This window comes from Amblyraja radiata, chromosome 20 (assembly GCF_010909765.2).
Source record: "Amblyraja radiata isolate CabotCenter1 chromosome 20, sAmbRad1.1.pri, whole genome shotgun sequence".
Lineage (NCBI taxonomy): Eukaryota > Metazoa > Chordata > Chondrichthyes > Rajiformes > Rajidae > Amblyraja > Amblyraja radiata.
Window position 1 is genome coordinate 31,463,169 of NC_045975.1, and position 25,039 is coordinate 31,488,207.

Below are 25,039 nucleotides of genomic sequence, written 5' to 3' on the forward strand. Positions count from 1 at the left end.
AAGAATCCAAAGGTATTAGTTAATGGCTCAGCAATCTGTACCTCGGTTTTTGTACCATCGATTAAGGCCTAAATGTCAGGGCTTGTCAAAGAAGTTTGCATTGACACAGAAATGATTAATAGTGAGGAGAAAAAAATTGGGGAAGGATGATGTTGATGAGAATTTGGGAAAAGGTTAATACAAAATACAAAGACCTATGAGATAAAGCATTTGTGAGGGGATGGAAAACGACAGTGGGACGCACGATAAATGGGAAGAGTGTGGAAAAACAGAGGGACCTTGGATTGTGTGTCAGCTGATTCTGAAAGATGACACTGCAGGTCAATGTGTGATTAAAAAGGCATGCGTGCTTCCCTTTACGTTTGAGGGCGTAATAAATAACAGCAGGAGAGTTATGCTTGAACTATGTGCAATACTAGTCAGGTCAGGACTTAAATGCTGTCTATAGTTTCCATTACATGAAAGATGTGACTGCACCGGGTGAAGAAGAGATTTATGTAAGTATTGCTGTGGTTGGATAAGCTTAGTGTTGCTTTGTTTGGAAGGGAGCAGGCTGAGGGAGATAGAATTTTGAAGTATAAGATTACAGGATGGAAGGGGGTCCAGACGGAGTACCTAGAAACAACCTATTTCCTTTACCGTAGGGGTCAAAACCAGGGACATATATTTAAAGTAATTGGTGGATGGGTGAGGTAGGATATGAGGAAAATTAGTTCACCCGAAGGGAAATGGAGGTCTGGAACTCATTGTCTTACAATGTTGTCGATTCAGTAGGCTTCTTCACATCCAGTTAATACTGGACATGAAGAGCAATAACCCACACGACTATGGATCCAATACGGGGGGTGATATTAGGCCAGGTAAACTTTTTTAGACCAATAGGCAAAATGGCCGCTGTCTGTGGTGTGAAGATTCTGTGAATCAATGAGATATAAGGATAAACAAAAATGAACAAAATATGTGACAACCATAAAAATAGATAAATTGAGATAAATATAAACAGAAAGAGAGCAGAACAGTGGAGGATACAGAGAGAAAGAAACAGATAATGGGAGGTATGAACAATGTCACAGGAGATCATTTATCTATAATACATAAAATCTTATACACTATCTGCCTGTAAAGCATTACTTCCTTCCGCCTCCTTTTCAATTCAATATTTACCTTTATTCCTGTGACCACATTAGCGTGGGATCAGTCTCTGTGTCGTCAGTGGTTATGCGGCCAACTTTTGTATTGGTCTCCAAGCTCTCCAGCTGAACCAAAGAGCACTTTTATGATAGGTAATTCATTTACTAATTTGCTGCAGGTTTTATGATTTCCCTATTGTCTCTTCAAAAATATTTCACTGGTTTCATGGGAGCGTATGAATGAGGTGCAGGAGTGTAGACCACTCAGACTCTCAAGCCTACTATTTAATAAGCGCACGTCTGATTGGATTGTGCTCTCAACTCCGTATTATAGACCACTGGCAACAGCCTACCACCCTTTGCTTATAAATCAAGTACTTTTCTGCTTTAAAAATATTCAATAACTCTGATTCCATCATCTCTTGAGGGTGAACATTCGCATGAAACTTTGAGGAAAAAAAATCTTAATCTTTTCAGAAAACCATGCTGATTTTGCCCGATTTTCATTTTATTACTAGATTCCCTGCTGTGATAATGTAGAAGGGTTTTCAGAAAAGTTTCGACGTGAAACGTTGCCTTCCATGTCCTCCAGAGATGCTGTCTGACCCATTGACTCCAGCTCTTTGATATCTGGCGAACTGGTCAGAATGTCCTGCTTTCTGTCTCTTTTTGGATAAAGAAGTTACCTTTGCTGTTTTCCAGAACAATTAAACCTTCTTCAGATCTGAAGAAATCTGGAAATTTAAAATAAGATAGCAATTTTTTCACACCATTTATTTTAAAGTGCTGGGTTAAAGTCCATCAAATCTGGAGGACTTGTTCGCCCAAAGCTATACTGTTTCATACCGTTTCTCTTCATATCAAAGTTATTCTGAGTTCCTTCCTTTCTGCCAATTCCCGATTTACAGCTATTCTGTGGTCTTACTTGTGTTTTCCTACTGTGAGTAATAATGCAAAGATATCTGTATCATTTATCAACTCTTTTTATATTTTGAATACTCATAATAATGTCGGAGGTTCAGGTGAGACCTGATAGAAGTATATAAAGGTTTGCGAGACATAGATAGGATAAACGGTCAGAGCCTTTCTCTCAGGGTGCAAATATCAAAGACTAGATGGCACAGCTTTAAGTTGAAAGGGGCAAAGATTAAAGGAGATGTGCGGTGCATGTGTTTTACACAGAAGGTTGTGGATGCCTAGAATGTGCTGCCAGGGATGGTGGTGTAGGCAGATATGATAATGGTGTATAAGAAGCTTTTAGATAGGCACATAGATGTGCAGGGATTGGAGGGATATGGATCATGTGCAGGCAGGTGAAATTAGTGTATCTTGGCATTATGTTCGGCACAGATATTTTGGGCTGAAAAGCCTGTTCCTGTGCTGTATTTTACTAGGTTCGATTCTCTATATTCTAATAACCATGTGTATTGCTGGGTCTTGCTGACCTATTTTAATATGCTCCTTTCAACTTAATACTTTCTGTATAATCATTTCTAGCTCTTTATCCTTTTGATCTCTTGATTTGTGTCTTTTGGTAAAGTGCTCAGACTTGTTACATTTAGGGCCAGTATATAACTGCTACTTTCTGTTGCTATCAAATCATAAATAATTCCCAGGAATAACAGGTATATTGAGGGATTTCAATGTAAAATTATATTAATTGAAGTTTCACTTGGACCAAACTGAAGTTATCTTGTTTGTTTTATATTTCATAACACATTCCTAATGGTAGTCATTTTAATTTTCGTCAAAAGTCTAAATCAGACACTGTCAGATTGATATCCTATTAACTACTTCCCTCATTTTAGTTGCAACCGATTTTATAGAAATTTAAATTGGGTGAATATACTTTTAATTAGTAACTCGCACTTTCCACAGAACCAACATCTCACTTTGTTAAAAGGAATGGGTGACATTTCGGGTGGAAACCCATCTTCAGCCTGTCCCGCTGAGTGACTCAAGCATTTTGTGTCTATCGTCGGTGTACAACCAGCATCTGCAGTTCCTTCCTATACAACTCACTTAGTTAATTCTTTTTTTTTTTTCAAATATCTACGGAAACTCTGATAATATGTTTTTAGTTCAGTTTAGTTTAGTTTAGAGATACAGCCTGAAAACAGGCCCTTCGAAAACCAACATTAATTCAACATTACACTAATTCTATGTTATCCCAGTTTTGCATCCTACACACTTGAGGCAATTTCCAGAAACGGCAACTTATAGAAACCACTAACCTACAAATCTGCACATCTTTGGAATGTGGGATGAAACCGGAGCACCCGGAGAAATCACAGGCAGAACATGCAAACTCAGTACAGACAACACCCGCATTCAGGATCAAACCCAGTCTCTGGTGCTGTAAGGCAGAAACTCTACCGCTACGCCACTGTGATGCATAGCTTTTTCTCATACTTTCCTTAATCTTATACTGGTTGTTTGCTGTGTCTTGCATTCCACACAATTTTCTGGCCAGCTATTTATCCGCACAATTAGATGCTTTTCTTTACGTTTGATATTATCCTTAAGATTTTTAGTTAACCCATGAAGGGGTGCTTCCTCCTCTTGGATTTTTTTTTCTCATTAAAATTATCATGAAACACTTCCCACCATCTTGAGCATGTGAACAATCCTGTATAAAATGCAAAATATTTCTATATTTCGGACCAATTAATAACATTACAAAATAAATCCAGTAGACAAATTTCCCATGACAAAATGTATTGCCATAAAATTGAGGTTGATTCAGAGTATTATGAATCTAATTTACTTTCATCTTATTAAACTCTACTGTATCTGGGATTTGATCCAGGACCTTGGGTAAGTTATGGTAAGTTATGGAAATTACAATGGTTCTGGGGATTCCAGGTCACTTCAAGCCAAATTGCCAACTTTCCCCAGAGATCCAGCTTGTGCATCCAGCCCCATACCATCTTCCCTGTCAAAGGGGGATTTCAGCACAAACCTGGAAGGTGTCAGGGTTAATTATCTGAGGGCGTTCCCAGTTGTACTTGATTTTACACCTTTAGCCTGATAATGCCCCACGACATTTAAACAATTAGTCATAGTCATACAGCATGGAAACAGGACCCTCGGCCCATCTGCCCTCGCCGGCCAATCTGTCTCATCTACACTGGTTCCACCTGCCTGCGTTTGGTCCATATCCCTCTGCACCTATCCTATCCTATCCATGTACCCGTCTAAATGTTTCTTAAACATTGCAATAGTACCTGCCACAACTACCTCCTCCAGAAGCTTGTTCCATATACCCATGGCCCTTTCTGTAAAAAAGTTACCCCTCAGTTTCCTATTAAATCTTTTCCCCCTCACCTTACACCTATGTCCACTGGTTCTCGATTCCTCTACTCTGGACAAAAGTGTGCATTTACCTGATCTATTCTACTCATGATTTTATACGCTTCTATAAGAACACCCCTCATCCTCCTGTGCTGCAAGGAATAGAGTCTGAGCCTGCTCAACCTCTCCCTACAGCTTAGGCCCTGGTAACATACTCGTAATTCTTCCCTTCACCCTTCCCAGCTTGACAATTCTGTACTTTTTCTTAACTCATCACAGGTCACGTTGCACCGGACCCCCAAGGATAAGAACTCGGGCATTACCGAAGGCTGCCATTTTTATTCCCACGGCAGTAGCGATTGCATCGTAAAAGGTCACTTGTTTGATGTGAAGTTTTTTGGCACTTCCTTGGAGGTACATAAATGCGATTTATGCCTACTCTTTTTCTCTTTTATAAAGGTTAAATGCCTTGCTGTTGTAGGGAAGCATATCTTTTGGCACTTTAGAATGATGCCATGGGAAGCACATTTGTACAGATATGACTAGATCTCCAATGATGATGCATTCTGGAGTCACCTGCTCAAGGCCATCTCCCATAAGGCATTTTGGAATCCATCCTTAGTTACATTTACAGGGTGACTGAGCCAGGATTGTTGTCCATTTCATTTCCCACCACTGAATGTGACTGAAAACTGACGGTGATATCAGTTGCTCTCACACCAATAATAATGAAGTGCTTTGAGAGGCTTATTAAGCAGCACATGGTCTCTAAACTCCCCTCCAGTTTTGACCCGTTCCAGTTTGCTTATCGCCCGAACCGCTCCACAGAGGATGCTATTTCCTCTGTAGTCCACCTGAGCCTACAACACCTGGAGGAGAGGAACACCCACGTGCGGATGCTGTTTGTTGATTTCAGCTCAGCATTTAACACGATAATCCCCCAGCATCTGGTGAGCAAACTGGCACCCCTAGGTTTCAATACCATACTATGCAACTGGATCCTGGATTTCCTTTCTGAAAGACCCCAGTCTGTGCGGGTGGGGAAGAACACCTCCTCGGTCATCACACTGAGCACCGGATCCCCTCAGGGCTGTGTCCTGAGTCCGCTGCTCTTCACATTGATGACACATGACTGTGTCGCCAGGTCCACTACTAACCATATCATCAAATACGCGGATGACACAACAGTAGTGGGCCTCATCCGCAATAACGACGACCAGGCATATAGAGAGGAGGTGGAACAGCTCGTGAGCTGGTGCAGCAGGAACAACCTTCTCCTAAATGTGAACAAAACCAAGGAGATTGTCGTCGATTTCAGAAGGAAAATTCAGCCCAGTCACACTCCACTTTGCATCAACAACTCAGCAGTGGAGCAGGTGAAAAAGATCAAGTTCCTGGGGGTGCATATAACGGACACCTTAAACTGGTCCACAAACATTACATCTCTGGCAAAACGGGCACAGCAGCGGTTGTACTTCCTCCGCAGGTTGAGAAGTTTACACCTCCACCCTCCCATCCTCGCCACCTTCTACAGAAGCACAATTGAGTCGGTCATGACCAGCTGCATCTCTACGTGGTGCGGCAGCTGTACAGCTGCGGACTGGAAGTGCCTTCAGAGAGTGGTGAGGACAGCGGAAAAAATCATTGGGACTTCTCTTCCTTCAATCATGGACATGGGGTACAAGCGCTGTCTGATTAGAGCTAAGGGCATTACCAGAGCCCCCACACACCCACAATTCGGACTGTTTATACTGCTTAACTCTGGGAGGAGGTACCGCAGCATGAAGAGCGGGACAACCAGGTTCTGCAACAGCTTCATCCCCCAGGCCATAAGATTACTGAACAATCAACAAAACCGAGGCTAGAACTTTTAAAATATCGACACTTTAAAAAAAAATCTTTTTATATATATTTATTTTACAGAACCATGCACATGAGGCATTTTTATGGACGCACCTAGCACTTTTACTTTTACTATTTACCTGATTGGAGAGTCAAATGCAACGAAATTTCGTTCAAGGTGCACTGTGTCTAGGTGTATATCTGAATGACAATAAAGTTTTCATTCATTCATTCATTCATTCATTCTTACAATGACACCGTGCTGTTCTCCTGCAATGAGGTGAGAGGCAGCAAATCGTGAGATGTTGAAATGCCATTCCCTGTTTTCCAAATGTATCAATGTTTTTTCTGCTGATAAAGGCTTGAGACAATTCCTGAAGAATCATCCAGAAATAAACTACTCCTACTCAGAAAAGGCTTGTGGCAAATTGAAGAAATAATATTTTAAAATGGACATCTCTCTTTAGAAAAATTACAGGGCATTAATATTTTAAAAGCTCCCTTTGATCCATTTGTAAGTACATACTGTAAGTCAATAGGAGAGAAGGAATGGGTGACGTTTCTGCAGTTCATTCCGATACATAAATCAATAACTTACTTATTATAGTACAGGATAGATCATTTGATAACTTCAATGTTAAGAATGATTAGGGTGTTCCCAAAACTGTAATGTTTACACCTGTAATCTTTGGGACACAAAAATGCTGGAGTAACTCGTTGAGTAAGACACCATCTCTGGAGAACCTACCGATATTCTCCAGCGATGATGCCTGACCAGCTGAGTTACTCCAACACTTGATGCCTTTTTCGGTAATCCAGAATCTGCAGTTCCTTGTGCCCCCATTATAATTTGGGGGTGGTTTAATCTTAAAAGATTAGAATTATTTCTGGAATAAAGAACAAAAACTGTGAAAACATTTCTGGACCATTCCTGCAGTGTGTGAGTGAGAGATTTAATATTGTTCATCCCTGTCTGGCGAAAAATTAAACGGGGAAGGCGGCTCAACCGTGGCTAATAAGGAAAATCAGGAAAGTGTTAAATTGCTGGAGTAACTCAGTGGGTCAGACAGCATCTCTGGAGCAAAATGATAGATAACATTTTGGGTCAGGACCCATACATACATACTCAAACTGACCTTTTTATCCTGGGCATCCTCCATTGCGAGAGTGAGGCCACACGCAAATTGGAGGAACAGCGCCTCATATTTCGCTCGGATACCTTACACCCAAGCGGTATGAACAGTGCATTCTCTAATTTTAAATAACTTAATCTCATACACACCTCCCCTCCCGCCTCCCTCCTTGCTGCCTTCCTCCTTCCTTGTTGTTTTACCAGTTCCACTGTTCTCCATATTGTAGTTCTTGTGATCACACCTTCACTGGCCAACAGTGGGCCCACCAGGACACCACCCTGTCTGAGGTCATTTATGTAGGAAAGAACTGCAGGTGCTGATTTAAATCGAAAGTAGAAACAAAATGCTAGAGTAACTCAGCGGGACAGGCAGCATCTCAGGAGAGAAGGAATGGGCGACATTTTGGGTCGAGACCCTTCTTCAGACCCGATGAGGTAATTTGTGGCTGGCTTGATTGGTCCTGATGTAGCTTAACTTGGCTTCAGTAGGGATTCTGGAGATTTTATTAAGTCATTTAAAAATATGTATTTTTCTTAATTTATATTTGTTTCTTTTTTTTAAATTATTTGTATTTTATTAATATGTTTATATATTTTTATTTTATATTTCTTTACATTTATATTTTATATGTATATTAATTTTAATTGATTTTGTTTTTTAATATTTTGTTATTCTTTTCATATTTTTTATATTCTGTTTAAATTTTTTATACTGACCCGCTGTTACTCTGGAAGTTTTTGTTTATCTTCAGTGTAAACCACCATCTGCAGTTCCTCTGTCTGTCTGTCTGTCTGTCTGTCTGCCTGTCTGCCTGTCTGTCTGTCTGTCTGTCTGTCTGTCTGTCTGTCTGTCTGTCTGTCTATCTATCTATCTATCTATCTATCTATCTATCTATCTATCTATCTATCTGTCTATCTGTCTATCTATCTGTCTATCTGTATCTATGTGGGTGTATGTATGCATGTGTGTTATGTGCGTATGAGTGTGTATATGTATGTCTATATGCATGTATGTTTGTTGTTTGTATGTATATGTGATGTGTGTATGTATGTGATGTTTCTGTGTGTATGTGTATATGTATGTATGAAAGGCGCTATATAAATCCCATCCATTATTATTATTATTATTATTATGTGTGTGTATATGTGTATATATAATGTATGTGTGTGTGTATGTGTATGTATGTGTGTATGATGTATGTATGCATATGCATGTATGTATGTATGTTACCTATGCATCTATGTATGCTTGTATGTATGTATGTATGTATGTATGTATGATGTATGTGTGTATGTATGATGCATGTATGCATGAATGTGTATGTATGTGTGTGTATATGTTTGTATATATATATATGTATAATGTATGTCTATGTATGCATGATGTATGTATGCGTGTGTATGTAAGCATGTACGTATATGTATGTATTGCTGGAGAGAAGTTGCAGGGCGGCGCTGCCCCTTTAAGGCAGTGCGGTGCGGCGCGGACTCTGCCTTTAATCTGTGCCCGGAGCTGGAGTGGAGGGGCTGACGTCACTGTATGAGGGCGCCTGGCGCTGATTGGTTGGCAATGACGGCATGGTGCATACTTCAGGCCAGCTCGCTGCTGCTGCTTATGTTGCACCTTCCCCTCAGCTATTCCTCATGGGCAACTCGCACACAGACAATCCGACAACAACAGCAACACCAGCTTGCGCCAGCCTGCACTGCTTTTTCAAATAATTCCCTTTTTTTTCTCTCTTGCATTTCTTTCTCCCTTCATTTCTTTGTAAATTCTAGGAGCATCTCCCATTGATCGCCCGAGCCGCAATTGCAAGGCTTGTGCGTGGAAAATTAAGAGGGGAGCTCCCGGAAGTAAAGAAGGTGAGTCTTGGGGAAATGGGGGAAAAATATGATTCGCTGAAGAAGCGGTTTTTTTTTTGCTGTCTTGGTCAGTCCACTTGGGCTGTGCGGTCAGGTTGTGGCAGATTTGCATCTTAATGCCCTGATCCATTTTTTTTTCCTCTGGAAGGGGAAATGCAATTGCAAAGCATGCTGTGCAATCTTGCATGATGGTGCAACCTGCAGCAATGCAAGCTCGCTCATCCTTGAAGGTTGTAAAGGTTGACTATCCGCTGTGTGGCCGGAGGATGGGATGGGATGGGATGCGACGGGGCGCAGAGATCGCTCAAGGAGGGTCTAACCAGCATCTCCTTGTGTCAGGACAATGTTGGCAATAACGCAACGACGTTGTCTCCATGCAGAATAAGACGATGCGGGATTTCCGTGCATTTTTCAGTTCTGTCGTTGCATGCACTACTGTCAAATTGACGCCCAGAATTAACCAGGTTGCGGGAGACGGGGTTTAAATTGGTGCAGTGGCGGACGGGCTTCATTTGCAAAGGACGCTCCTCCTCTTGGGTACTTGGGCGCGTTAAAGCCCATCGCCGCCCTGCAAATGGAAACCTTACTGATGACTGCCTTTCAATTTAAAGGACAGGTTTTGGGGAAGCTATTTTGGTAGCTAGGCGTCCGCGTTTTCCAAAATAAACATACAAGCCTTTGTTTTATGCTTAAAGGTTTATCTAAACCTGTAATATAGTGTTTGTTACCTCAAAGGGGATTAGGTTGAATAGGTAACTGGCCCGTGTGGTCGCAAGTAAAGAGAGGACACCGATGTTTATTTATTAAACAGGCGATGTCTTTGGATGGAAGTGATTGTTTAGTCAACGATGAGGACGTCGAAGGCACTTGTAATGGTGTAGATTCTCATACATCTCTCCCGTGTTGTTAGGACCTCCGAGTTCTGTGGTCTCAAATCAATAAATCAAAGTAATATATAATATATTTGATTCTTCACTAGCCCACTCTCCTTTTTCTGAAAACAAAAAAAATTCTGGTTGTTGGATCAATATTAAGTGATGGGTTCGATTGAACAGGGTACTGAATATATTAAACATGAATTCCCTGGCATTTTTTCCGCTGCAAACTAGTGCATCTGACGAGTTTGCTTTCACCGCACAACAGATAACAACCGGCAAAGAAATACAGCTGTTCTTTTATTTGCTGTCATCACACTATCTGTTATTTCTGGTCTCCATCTTTCACAGTCATACGAAGAACTTAGAAAGCCTAATGAATGCAAACAAGCTGAGGTAACACCCCAAATATACCTGGCCTGACAGATGGCAATTATATTTTCATATTATGATTTATGGAAATGTTTTTTAAAATTTAAAGCTGTACTCCACATGAGAAATGGACAATTAATTAGGAGATTGTTTGTTTGAATTTGTTTTGTAATATCTGGTGTCCAATGAATTTAACAGAGAATAGTAGTCTGATAAATACAATTAGTTACTTGATGGTTGTCATGGACATGATGGGTTGAGTGGCCTGTTATGGTGTGGGAACAAACTGCAGATGCTGATTTAAACCGAAGATAGGCACAAAATATTGGAGTAACTCAGCGGGACAGGCAGCATCTCTGGTGAGAATGAATGGGTGATGTTTCGGGTCGAGACTGAAGAACCAGTCTGAAGATGGGTCTCGACTCAATGTCACCCATTCCTTCTCTCCAGAGATGCTGCCTGTCCTGCTGAGTTACTCCAGTTTTTTTGTGTCTTATCTGTTACTGTGCTTCATGACTCTAACACTAATTCACACATCAACAACAGACACATTCAAGACCAGAGTGAGGTAAATCATGTGTAGGAAGGAACAGCAGATGCTGGTTTAAACTGAAGATAGGCACAAAAAGCTGGAGTAACTTAGCGGGTCAGACAGCATCTCTGGAGAGAAGGAATAGGTGACATTTCGGGTCAAGATCCTTCATTTCGGGTCAAGAACCTTCTTCAGACGGAAGCAAATCAATCTTGACTCTCGGGTTCTATCAAGGCAAAAAGGTAGCTATTTACCTTTGACCAGTTAACATTACTTGTGCATACTCTGGATTAAATCTTTCTATGGCCTTCCCTGCACTCCTGCCCCAACCCATCCGCCACCCTCACTGCTCTATTTGTCACTTTCTTGTACGGGGCTCAGACAAGAGGTCCAATTTCTCTGAGGTTTCTGCAGACTTGGCTTTGTGCATCTTGTTCACCTTAGCATTGGAAGCTCTGCCTTCAGCTGTCTTGTCTTAAGTCCTGTGTTCTGGAAATCCTTCAGACACTATGAATTCCCTAAAAACCCACCTGTTTGACCAAGCTTGTAGTCACCTGGCCTGTTCGCTTTCTCCCCCTCCTTTGTGATTGATTAATGTCTCAATATGTTTGTGTGAAGCTTATGTGGCTGTTTTGCTTCACCAAGAGCACTTGCTAGCAGGTTGTTGTTATTATTAAACTGGTGTGAAGACAGTTTGCCTGCGTGGGATGAATACTTGTTAGATGTGCACAAGGAGAAAAACATACAGCAAATCTCTCTTGACCATAAGTTCATTTTTACTGAAAAGGATTAAACATTTCTGGAAAATGCTGGAAATACTCAGCAGGTCATGCAGCATCAATGGGAATAGAAACAGAGTTAATGACTTTTCAGCAAAGCATTTGGAAGAGCTCGGAACACCCCAAAGGACTTTAAAAACAATTAAGTACTTTATGATGTGTAGTCAACTGTAAACAGCAATGTGATATTGACTAGATAACTTGGTTTATGTGTTGGTTGGTGGAATAATATGGGTCAAGATATCAGGGATGACTTCCTTCCTCTAACACTGTCATGAGATCCTTTACTTCCTCCTGAGAGAGAAAATGGATGTTGGTTTAATGTGCCAATGTAAGGTTCCTGTGCACCAGTCCAATAGCAGTGCTGCAAAGAAGTTTCACTTTCTACAGATGCAGCAATCGCTGGGTAACTATGTGGTAATCGTAAAGCTGAAATGTAAAACCATGCAGTGTTGTGAAAAACTCCATAACCTTCAGTTGCTGCTTTGTTTTACCTGCCTCAATGCTGTATTTTTCAGATATCCATTAGGCATCCTGCTGTCATACGACACACAGCAAGTTCCAACTTGGGAATGGCCTCGTCAATAAAGCGACTTTAACTTTTCCATATTTGTTCAATTAAGTTGACGGAGTAGTATGGTGGCAGTTCACCTGGTGATGGGAGGATGTAGAAATTGGATGGGGGTGAGGGTGAGAAATGAAGATGCTGGAAATGTGAACTATAAACAAGGCGCTGGAAATATTCAGCTGGTCAGGTAGCAACGAGGAAAAGAGAATACTTGGGCATAGAAAATACCCAGTAGCAGAGGTTCACTCTGAAATATAAAGGGTGAGAGTTTTGCTACATTTGTGAGAAGCTCCATTTGATCCCCTGCAAAGTGTATTGCCCTTGCAGATGAAATGGCAAAGATTGGCTAAAGTTGGACAAGAGCTAAAGGGGTTAAGTTATGAAGAATGACAGGGCTAGCATTCTGTGGAATATAGAACAGTACAGCACAGGAATTGTGCCTTTGGCCCACAATGTGCCCACAATGTGCCAAGTTAACATGATGCAAAGTTAAACTGATCTCATCTACTTGTACAAGATTCATATCCCTCTATTCCCTGCATTTCTATTTACACCTCTTCTACCTCCCGAGGGAATTTGCCTCCGTCATCATGACCGTGGTCTATATCCCACCCCAGGCTACGCATCTACTACTGGAAGAGCTGCACGCGTGGTCAACAAACACCAGTCAGCATAACCCGATACCTTTACCATCATAACCAGGGACTTCAACAAAGCCAGCGTGAAGGAATCACTCCCTATCTACCAACAGCACGTGTACTACAGCACCAGAGGTGTAAACAAACTTGACCACTTCTATACCATCATCAAGGATGCCTATCTTTCCATCCCTTGCTCTCAGTTTGGAAAATATGACTAGTCAGCTATGCTCCTTCATCCTGCATATAGGCAGTGGCTGATGAGCTTGACGGGAGAGGGAGAGGAACGGCTGCGGGATTGCTTAAAGTCGGTGGACTGAGAAAAGTTCAAGATCTTGGCTAAGGACCTGAATGAATACGCCACAATAGTTGTTGCCTTGATAAGGCCATTAAAAAGGCAAAAAGGGACTTTTGCTCTAAACTAGAGGATGAGGTGCATGTTCGGCAACTGCGGCAGGGGTTGAATGCCATCAATTCCTACAAGGCAAAACCGGGGGATAGCTCATGCAACAACAAACTTTCACTCCCAGACGAGCCAATGCATTCTACACACGTTGATAGGCAGAACACTGATGTGCTTTCCCAGGCCCTCTTATCCCCCCCCCCCCCCCCCCCTCACCCCCGGTATTGCAACCTCAGTAACAGAGGCCGATGGCAGAAGATCCTTCAGGAGGGTGAACCCTCAAACCGTCTGAACCTGATGGTGAACCTGGTCGTGTTCTTGAAACCTGTGCAGACCAACTGGCTGGAGTTTTTGTGGACATCTTCAATCTCTCATTACTGAGGTCTGAGGTTCCCACCTGCTTTAAAAGGGAATCAATAATACCGGTGTCCAAGAAGAGTAAGGTGACGTACCTCAATGACTAACAACCGGTGGCACTAACATGGGTGGTGATGAAGTGCATTGAGAGGTTGGTTCTGGTGCACATCAACTCCTACCTCAACAAGAACCTGAACCCACTACAATTTGTCTACTGCCACAACAGGTCAACGGAGGATGCAATCTCGCTGGCTTTCCACTCTGTACTAGACCACTTGGACAAAAAAAATATGTACATTGGCTGTTGTTTATAGCTCAGCTTTCAACATCATCAACCCCTCCAAGCTGGTTACCTAGCTCATGGAACTGGGTGTCTGTGCATCCCTCTGCAACCGGACCTTCTACTTCCTCATCAACGGACCACAACATGTACAAATTGGCAGCAACACTACCTCCTTGAGAACCATCAGCACGGGAGCACCTCAAGGCTAAGTGCGCTGCACCCTGCTCTACTCACTCTTATGCTCACGACTATGTAGCTGCACACAGTTCAAACTCCATCTTCAAGTTTGCTGATGACACCATGGTTGTTGGATGAATTGCAGATGATGATGAGTATAGGCGGGAGATCAATCAACTGACCAATTGGTGCCAAAATAACAACCTTGTTCTCAACGTCAGTAAGACCTAAGAACTGATTGTGAACATTGAAAGAGGAAGGACAAGGATCTACAAACCTGTCGTCTTCGACAGGACAGTGGTGGAGAGAGTCAAAAGCTTCAAATTCCTGGGTGTGCATATCACTGAAGGGCTGCCCTGGACCCAACACCCTGATGCAATCGCAAAGAAAGTCCATCAACGCCTCTACTTCCTGAGAATATTGAGGAGATTCTCTACATACAACAATTTATTTGTTGTCATTTGAACCTCATTGAGGTTCAAACGAAATTTGGTTTCTGCAATCATACACACAAGAAAAAGAACCAAGACACAACACAATTTACACAAACATCCATCACAGTGAGGAGGAGATCCACTGGCATAGTCTTATCTCTCCCCTGCACTCCTCATTCTCCTCCCGATGTCAACGAATGCTCTCTTGAAGTTCTACAGGTGTTCAGTAGAGAGCATGTTGACTGGTTGCATCTTGGCTGGGTTTGGTAACTCAATCGCCCAGGAACAAAGATTGCAAAAAAGATGTGAAAGCTGCCTAGTCCATCACGGGTATTGACCACCCCACCATCGAAGGGATCTCCAAGAGTCGCTGCCTGAAAACGGCAGCCAGCATCATCAGAGACCCACGCCACCCAGGCAATACTCCTGTCATTGGGAAGAAGGTATAGGAGCCTGAAAACTCTAATGTCCAGGTACAAGAACATTATTCACACGGCATTGGGGGTTCAGTATTGATGTGGATAGAGAACTGGCTGGCAAACAGGAAGCAAAGAGTAGGAGTAAACGGGTCCTTTTCACAATGGCAGGCAGTGACTAGTGGGGTACCGCAAGGCTCAGTGCTGGGACCCCAGCTATTTACAATATATATTAATGATCTGGATGAGGGAATTGAAGGCAATATCTCCAAGTTTGCGGATGACACTAAGCTGGGGGGCAGTGTTAGCTGTGAGGAGGATGCTAGGAGACTGCAAGGTGACTTGGATAGGCTGGGTGAGTGGGCAAATGTTTGGCAGATGCAGTATAATGTGGATAAATGTGAGGTTATCCATTTTGGTGGCAAAAACAGGAAAGCAGACTATTATCTAAATGGTGGCCGACTAGGAAAAGGGGAGATGCAGCGAGACCTGGGTGTCATGGTACACCAGTCATTGAAAGTAGGCATGCAGGTGCAGCAGGCAGTGAAGAAAGCGAATGGTATGTTTTCATAGCAAAAGGATTTGAGTATAGGAGCAGGGAGGTTCTACTGCAGTTGTACAGGGTCTTGGTGAGACCACACCTGGAGTATTGTGTACAGTTTTGGTCTCCAAATCTGAGGAAGGACATTATTGCCATAGAGGGAGTGCAGAGAAGGTTCACCAGACTGATTCCTGGGATGTCAGGACTGTCTTATGAAGAAAGACTGGATAGACTTGGTTTATACTCTCTAGAATTTAGGAGATTGAGAGGGGATCTTATAGAAACTTATAAAATTCTTAAGGGGTTGGACAGGCTAGATGTAGGAAGATTGCTCCCGATGTTGGGGAAGTCCAGGACAAGGGGTCACAGCTTAAGGATAAGGGGGAAATCCTTTAAAACCGAGATGAGAAGAACATTTTTCACACAGAGAGTGGTGAATCTCTGGAACTCTCTGCCACAGAGGGTAGTCGAGGCCAGTTCATTGGCTATATTTAAGAGGGAGTTAGATGTGGCCCTTGTGGCTAAGGGGATCAGAGGGTATGGAGAGAAGGCAGGTACGGGATACTGAGTTGGATGATCAGCCATGATCATATTGAATGGCGGTGCAGGCTCGAAGGGCCGAATGGCCTACTCCTGCACCTAATTTCTATGTTTCTATGTTGACATATTCTGGTTTGCTGCTGCAAGCAAGAATTTCATTGTTCCATTTCGGGACACATGACAATAACACATTCCTGACGATGCCTTGTCAATGCCACTATCGTATCTGCCTCCACCACCATCTCGCCAAGGTGTTCCAGGCCCCCACTACCCAAGTATTTTAAAATAAAACGTGTCCTGCACATCTCCCCCTCTCGCATTATGCCCTCTAATGTTTGACATTCCCACCCTGAGGAAATAGGAAAATGGAAAATTGAGGTGAAATTTTGTTTATACCAAATATAATTAAGATTAAGATGGAAATTTGGAACATTGTCCCACAAAAATGGAGACCAGACCAATATAAAATTGGGATAGAGAGACTTCTGTTAAACATGGTTGTTAATGGTTACATACTAAGGTGGGTAGATAGAATTAAGACACCAATCACCCACAATTTAATCCACAATTGGAACAGGCTCAAAAATCGGAATGGCCTATTCCTGTTCCTGTAGCTTATCAATGTATACTGCCCAGGACCCGAGGTTGATCCTAGCTGTCAGTGTTGACGTGGTAGATTATAGCCAGACAGTTAGAGAATCGGTACAGCTAACTTGGGTACCCACGGATTAAACGTGGTTGCACGCTTCCTGATCCTTATCTCCTAATTTAAGATGCAAGTGTGAGTAAGTTATGATACAAACAGAGATGAATTATGAGACATGGAGTGAGGGAGAGTGCTGCATCACAGCCAGGCTAATGCCTTGCTGACACAAATCCAATGAGAGTCACTGGTTAATACTAGGGAAGATCCAGAGTCATTGCCCTGTTCATGTTCTACATGAGAAGAGTGACTAGGTTTAGGTTTATTATTGTCTAATAAATTATTTATTATTTATTATTATTATTTATACATGTACCAAAGTACAGTGAAAAGCTTTGTATTGCATGCCATCTAAACAGACCGGATATGCCGTACGTAGGTAAAATCAAGTCAAACTCTAGTACAATAGATAGAGAGAAAGACACAGAGTGCAGAATATAGTTTAGTTTAGAGATGCAGCATGGTAACAGGCTCTTCGGCTCACCAAGTCCATGCTGATCATCGATAACCCATTCACACCAGTTCTATATAACCCTATTTTGTCATCCACTCCCTACACATTTGGAGTGATTTACAGAGGCCAATTAACCTACAAACCCACACATCTTTCAGTTGTGGGAGGAAACTGGAGCACCCAATAGTAACCCCTAATAGTAAATGAAGAACATGCAAGCTCCACACAGCACCCGAGGTTGAGATCAAACCCTCGTCTCGGGCGTTGTAAGGCAGCAGCTCTACCCGCTGCACCACTGTGCTAGTTCACAGCGTATTGTAGTGCATCAGTCCATAGACAAAGTCCAATGTCAACAATGGGGTAGACAGTACTCTAGCTTATGGAATAACTTTTCAGAAGCTTGCTAACAGGGGGGAAAAGCTGTTCCTGTGTCTCGTGGTGCACACCTTCAAGCTTCTGTACCTTCAGCTGGGCTGGAGCAGGGAAACCCAGGAATGTCCGGGATGGGACAAATCTTTGACTTTGGAGATTGTGTAAGGCAAACTCCTGTTTGCCTTCCAAGCAAACAGCACTGAAGGGTCTCGACCCGAAATGTCAGCCATTCCTTCTCCACAGAGATTCTGCCTGTTCCTGAGTTACTCCAGCATTTTGTGTCCATCAGCACTGATTGCAAAACGTATATCCAATGCGTTAGTTTAAATAGCTCAACTACTCATCAGGCTAACCGAGTATTGTCATCATTATTCTCACTTGACCCATTTTTCTTTTTTAATCTGAACATTTGTCACAGAATATTTGATTAAAATTGATAAGGAATACAAATCCAGATCTGGAGAAGCTAATTTCTCAGATGGGAAAATATGAACAGGGGGACACAATCTTGATCATTGTTTAGCTAAGGTATTCAGGGGCACTATCGGGACCATTTAATCACACACAGCGTAACAGATATCTGGAACTCCATCCCTCAAAGGCTTTGGTCACTAGTGGCCAAGACAGATTACTAATGGGAAAAGAATTTAAGGAATCAAAGGTGGAAAGATTAAGAGTGTAAATAAATGAATGCTTCTTACTTGCATATTATGGAAGGTGTACCATTCCCAAATCCATTTTAAAGAAGATCAGGCCTATTTTAAAAGTCTGTTTGAAGAGAGAGACCATTTCTACCAGGTTATTTGATACCATTGACTGATAGGGTTTATGCAAAAGTTTGTTTTATTCTTAAAGCTTCTTGTCGATCAACTTATGATTAAAATATAGTTTGCATATTGCAAATGAAACTGGACTTGTGTTAAAGTGGTGAAGTAATGTACTAAACAAAAAGGCAATGATATACACTCGTACCTGCAAACAAATTATTTATACTTGCATAAATAATAATTGTGCCATTAGATTATTTATAAAATATGGAAATAGCCAAGTATTTTTACCATAATGATTGAAAGTCCACAGCACCAGAATCCGAGTATAAAATATTAATAGCATATTTAGATTTACCCATTCAATATTTGTAAATGGCTCAGTTCAAAGACCACAGCATTCCTAAAGATACACACCAAATTGCTTCTCTCCTGGTCAATCATGTGCCTCTTAATTGATCTCTTTGTATTTTTCCACATTTTCCAGTTGATTTCAAACAAGATTGTTAGTTGTGACATAAAAGCCAAATATTTGGAACCACAATCAGAGGAAATTAAAACCCTTGTACAGATTGTTTTCATTTCACACACCAAACTTTCTTGCGGTCTAACTAAGTAAGACTGGTTGGATAGCGCCAAATGCTTGGTAGTTATCTTATTGTGAGCCAGCAGTTACTCAGTCCAGTGCAACGGAGTTATAACATCTGTCTCACCCTCACAAGCACACCCTCCCATCACAGTACGCCCTGTCCCAGTTTTGAGCTTGCAATCTCAGCTGTCAGTTGATGGAAGATGTCAGCCCGTTTGTATTTAAATATTGTGTTTAACATAAAGTAATCACTCGGGAGAAAGGAGAACTTTCGGGAGTCTTGCCGGTGGAAAGAGGCAGAAGAATTTGTTGGAGTGTGTTCCAGAATGTGAGACTTGAGTGCCTGTAGGCATGGCCTCCAGTACTAGGTTTTGGGGAAGGGTGGATGCACGGTCATGGGTCATGTGATCAGTGAGTGAGGGGACTTGGGCAGGATATGGCTGAAGGGTTTCAATGAGCTGAAGTCTATTGAAGTGGTTAATGAGATGATGGTCAGTAGAAGATTGGAATAGTAATTACTGATATAGGATATTGTTAACATCCATGTTAAAGACTGCAGAGGTTCAGTGATTGATATGTGAAGGTAGCATAGAAACATAGAAAAATAGGTGCAGGAGTCGACCATTCGGCCCTTCAAGCCAGCGCCGCCATTCAATATGATCATAGCTGATCATCTAAAATCAGTACCCCGTTCCTGCTTTTTCCCCATATTCCTTGATTCCTTAGCATCACAAAGTGCTGTATGCTGGATTCCTTGCGTACACTAAGCAGCCATTTTGATGCAGATCTTGGAACTTTGCTGGTTGGACAAACATAACGCAGCACATAAAAACCTAGAGAAAGTAGCAAAATAAAGGTGCAGTCACATGCCTGGCAAACTGTAGTGCCTATAATGCAGGACATTGACAGAATATTGCAGAGTCAGGTCATTTGCATAATTAGCATAAAGATTAGCACTACCTCAGCATGTTATGATAGACAGTGCGGGAATGAAACTGCCCACTAATCTGAATTTTAAAATGTGTTTTTGATTACAAGATCAAAATGCTTAGGTTCACTTTATCATCTATTGTTCAGAGATGGGGTTTAAAATATGTACAGGGCAAAAATTATGTGAAAGAAACCCTAGCATGGATTTGTTAGCACTTATGGACAATTGGCACCGATGCAGAGCTGAACATCTGAACACTGGCAAAGAGGGCACAAGGAGATGAGGGTGAGATGTGTGCTTAACGGACTCCACCGTGTTTTCAATGCTCTAAACTGGATTTAGTGGCCAGTGTAAGCTGAAGCAGTGAAAGTGTTCAGAGAGTCTGAGGAAGGGTCTCGACCCAAAATGTTACCTATTCCTTTTCTCCAGAGATGCTACCTGACTCACCGAGTTACTCTGAGTTACTTTAGCTTTTTGCGTCTATCTTTGGTTTAAACCAGCATCTGCAGTTCCTTCCTACACGGAAGTGTTGTGCACACTGGTTCGATGGGTTCCTGTTTCATTGATTTTGTGCTATAATCAGCCTGGTTTTATATCAAAGTCATGCCACATCATGGGTCGACCTGCAGATTAACGTTGACTCTGAGTCCTACTTGGGAAGGTCTCAGATCCATAAGGTTTGTGGAGTGAACTAGCTGCGAGATAGATAATAGCAAGCACTGACCTAAGCTTGGCACTCGAGGAGCACTGTGGGCTGCCCTTCACCCTGACTCAGTTTATTATTCATGGCCTGCTTGATGCTGACACAGTGTCAAGCGTGAATCACAGGGTTCATTACCAAACAGGAACATCTCTTGGTAAGATTTGCAAACCTTCATTTATCTAACCTATTGCTGGCAAGGTTACTTGTACAGGTAATAGCAATAGGGACATTTTAATATTAAGACAAGTGTCAAAATGACTGTGACTATGCATCGTGTTTCACTGAGCATTAATGTTTCTTTGTACTTGAAGGAAAGTTTGTGTTTCTTGAAGCTTTGTTAGCTCTGGCCATTGGGTTCTTTTTCCTACCTAAACTTTATATTACTGAAGCATTTTCAACCGAGGTTGTTGTTTTCATTTGGAGCGGAGGAGAAACCAGTTGAGGTTATCAGTTTATTGAGGGTTTTTATTAAAACAAGGGACAGCATAAGTTAATCTGCTCCCATTTTGAACAGAGGCTCTGATTGCCATTTAACATGCTATTTTTCACATGCCGTGTCTTTGCAGGTTTCATTTGGTGTTAAATATATGAGCTAGCTGGTGCCAGACTTGATTCCTTCATTTCCAAACTATTTCCTGGCTTCCTCTGGGTAATTGCACCAATACTTTACCCCTGTCATTATGAAATCTCCTTGGAGGGAGAGGATTTGGATATGGAAAGATATTATTGTGAGCTTTGTTGTGAGGATGTATTTAATCATGTTTTTTTTCCTAATGGTGGTGCAGGTGATTTTGCTTGCAAGAGTGCCAGGTTGCACAGTTAATGGGCCCCATGTCAACGTGTGGTCCATTGTAATACCAGACAGCTTGACTCTGGCTCTATCGCATGCAAATAGCAGAATCAAACTACCAAAGCCCATTCTCCAAATCCCAACAGCCGTAAATCAATTTGGGGATAAAACTTCTACAAAGAGTAGCTAGCTAACATAGAACTTAGAAAAATACTGCACAGGAACATGGTCTTTCTCCACAGTGTCTATGCCAAGCATGATGCCAAGATAAACTGATCCCATCTGCCTGATCCAAATCTTTCTCCACTCCCTGCAAACCTAAAAACCTCTTCAATGCCACCATCATATTTGCCTCCACCACCAGGCATTCATTATTAATAAAATAATATTAAAAAACAAAACAAAACAAACCTGAACTAAACTTGTCCTGCACATGTCCTTTAAACTATGCCTCTCTCACCTTAAAGCTGCGCCCTCTAGTCTTTGATATTTGCACCTTGGATTGGGGGGGGGAATATGCAAGAGTTCTCCCGAGTTTCCCCTGATTCGAACTCGGAGAATTATGGTAATAGCCATTCAAAGGTACTCGGGGCTCTTGTGGACATTCCTGAGCTCCGACGTACCAGCTACGTACATTCTACGTACTTACCACGAGTTTGATTTTTTTTTTAACTCGGGAGAGCTCTTGGGTAAACTCGTATAGTGGGACAGACCCATTATGGGGGCTGGGAAAGACGGTAACGTTGAGACCATGGACCAGATTCTCCTCAATAATACCCAGAGTTGGCTCATGGGTTTGCATAATCTCCTGTTGTTTCTTAAGGTCTTTGGATTTTGCAATCAGTACATTTGTCAGTGCTGTCGTACATTAAAGAAAAAACCACCAGTGTTATGGAGCCTTGAACAGGCCGTGACCTCTCCTACTTTGTGAGCAAAGGGGGTGTAGCAGGACATACATCGTGTGTCTGAGCGTTGCAGAGGTCACATCCTGCTTGTGCATTCCATAACACATTCTTTTGGACAACTAGAGAGCTGTCCTGAGCTATTATCTTCCTCACTGGAGACCCTCTGACTGTCTTGAATTGGACTTTACTGGATTTTATCTTGCACTAAACATTTTTCCCTCGATCACTGTGATTTGGCTCGATTGTAATTGTGTATTATTTTTCTGCTGACTGGTTAGTATGCAATAAAAGCTTTTCACTATTCAGTACATGTGACAATAAACTAAACATTGGAGTACATCAATGATTAACACTTGGTTGCAGGTACTTTCAGCAGATATGGGACTGAATGTGTGTTTTCTTTTCACTGACTTTATGGTCCCACACCAGCAATTGATGTCTAAGGGAATAGCCAGAAGGATACCGAGTGCCATATTGTTCCTCAGTGGTTTTGACAATGTGACAACAGAAAGGATGTTTCCTCTTGTGGGAGAACCTAGACTAGGGATTACTGTTTTTAAAAAGTAGGGGTTGACAATTTGAAATGCAAATTGGGTGAATTTCTTTTAGAGGATTGAGTCTTTGCAGCTCTCTTCCTGAAGCGGATTGTATGAATATATATTTTTTGCGATGACGGCAGATAGAATCTTGATAGGCAAATGATGGAAGGTCCTGGGAAGGGTTGTGGGTGGAAGCAGGCTTGAGAGACCAAGGTGCTCAAACTCTTACCCCTAATTCCCACATGGTTAAGGTTTTGGTGATGAACTAGATTGGATATCAGTGAATCGATCAGTGCACCAGTGATCAGGGCCACTGCCCTCCATTAGAAGGGGTGTGCGGGTTTCTTCTCTATTGTGGACTCGTGTTGTTGCTGAGGCTCCATGTGGCGGAGGGAGAGGACAAGGTAAGACCTCCAGTCTGGGCCATGTTCTAGTGTCTGTTGAACAGTTCCAGTAGTGTGCGTTCCTACCAACTGATGCCACCATATGGTAAGAGTAAAGGTCCACGCTGTCTCTGTCTCTCTGTCTCTCTGTCTCTCTGTCTCTCTGTCTCTCTGTCTCTCTGTCTCTCTGTCTCACTGTCTCTCTGTCTCTCTGTCTCTCTGTCTCTCTATCTCTCTATCTCTCTTGTTTCTTGCGGTCCATGGTAGAAAGAATTTCTTTCGGAACATCTGCATCTGAAAGAGGTGAAGTGGGAGGGAATTTGGATATGACGAAAGTGTAAGAAAATGGCTCTGAGGCACAAGATCCTTCATTATCTTGATGAATGATGGGGCAGGCTTGAAGGGCCAGGTGGTCTACTCCTGCATCTATGTTATTATGTGGAGCAGCACCATTAGTATTTCACACATCATTACCAAGTTCCTGTTGGTAATGATGAGGGTGGGTATTGCTTATCCAATCAGCTTCTGTTTGGCCAACCCCTCTGTGCTTTTGGTGCAATCTTGAGACACTTTCCCGTGGTCACAACTGCTGCTGAATGATGCAGGAGACCCCTCGGGAAGGGGGAGGTGAGACTGCGTTCCTAGAAAACGGTCTGAATCGCGATGTTTCCATAATGTGAAGCAAGATAATCTGTGCATGTGTCAAGAAATGTGAGTTGATAAAAAAAACAACATTTTGTGCTGATGTATTTACTTTTACTGTGAGAGTGAATTTTTGGGTAGTGATTTGTGAATTCTCCAAGGGCAAGTTTCTGTACCACAAACAACAAACCCCTCCCCCCCCCACCCCCCTCCCCAAGGCCAGTTTGAAATGGTCACAGATCTCATCAGGCTTGTGGACTGACTGGAGCCAAACAGACAAGGAAACCTTTCACCTTGAGGACTTCCACTGCCGGGGTTAGGTCCCCCGATGCCTCTGTCCATTCTGGGAGCTGTAACAAGCAAACGAAGAAGCAAGAGGGAGAGGAAAACCCAGCCCGATTCCAGATCTAATTGAGATGCTCCTTGACACCCATTTGGCCTGTTCTGGACGTGTCCACGTCATTCCCTTGGGTGAAGGTGGGGGGGGGGGGGGGAATCTGACCACTGGAGTTGCCAGAAACTGATCCAAGGTGGGAGCTGCCATTGCCCGAACCGGCTGCCTGCCCTTTTTCCGGGGTTACGTCCGCACCCGGGTGGTGTTAGAGAGGGACTACGCGCTGTCCACGGGGGATTTCTGGGACTGCTCGGTACCGCGAGGGGTTGAAAGCATCCTTGACAAGAATTGTTACAGAGTTTATTTGGTATATTTGGCTGTCTTGTATTATGGTGGTGGGTTTCTGTGTTGTTTTATTGTATTGTAAATATTATTTTTAATAATTGAATGATTTAAAATAAATTTTAAAAGGTGGGAGCTGCCTGTTTCGCTCCTCGGATCCGCAATAATATTGCTGCCCGAGTGCCAGATTTGCATACAGCTAGATTAGCAAGATCTGCATTTCTTGATGTGCTGCATCAGCTGCTCCTTGCGATGCCTCTCAGGGGATTAAGCAGCTTGCACACGAAAATGACTTTGAGAAGGATTCTACATTGTGCTGTCATTCCTGGATTGTGCTTCAGACGCAGAATTTTAAAATACCTAAACTGCTTTGCGTACCGTGTTATGAAGCATTTTTTCTTCCTTTATA

The 25,039-nt window shown here is 42.4% G+C and overlaps 1 protein-coding gene across 1 annotated transcript in view; it reads left to right on the forward strand.

Annotated features, from left to right (window-relative positions):
- Window positions 1-8,994: 8,994 nt before the first annotated feature.
- The window catches only part of LOC116984806 (dual specificity protein phosphatase 8-like), a 194,206-nt gene continuing 178,161 nt past the window's right edge, over window positions 8,995-25,039 (forward strand). Inside the window, exon 1 of the mRNA XM_033039187.1 lies at window positions 8,995-9,261. The gene's annotated coding sequence lies outside the window, so the exon portion shown is untranslated. The remainder of the gene's footprint in view (window positions 9,262-25,039) is intronic.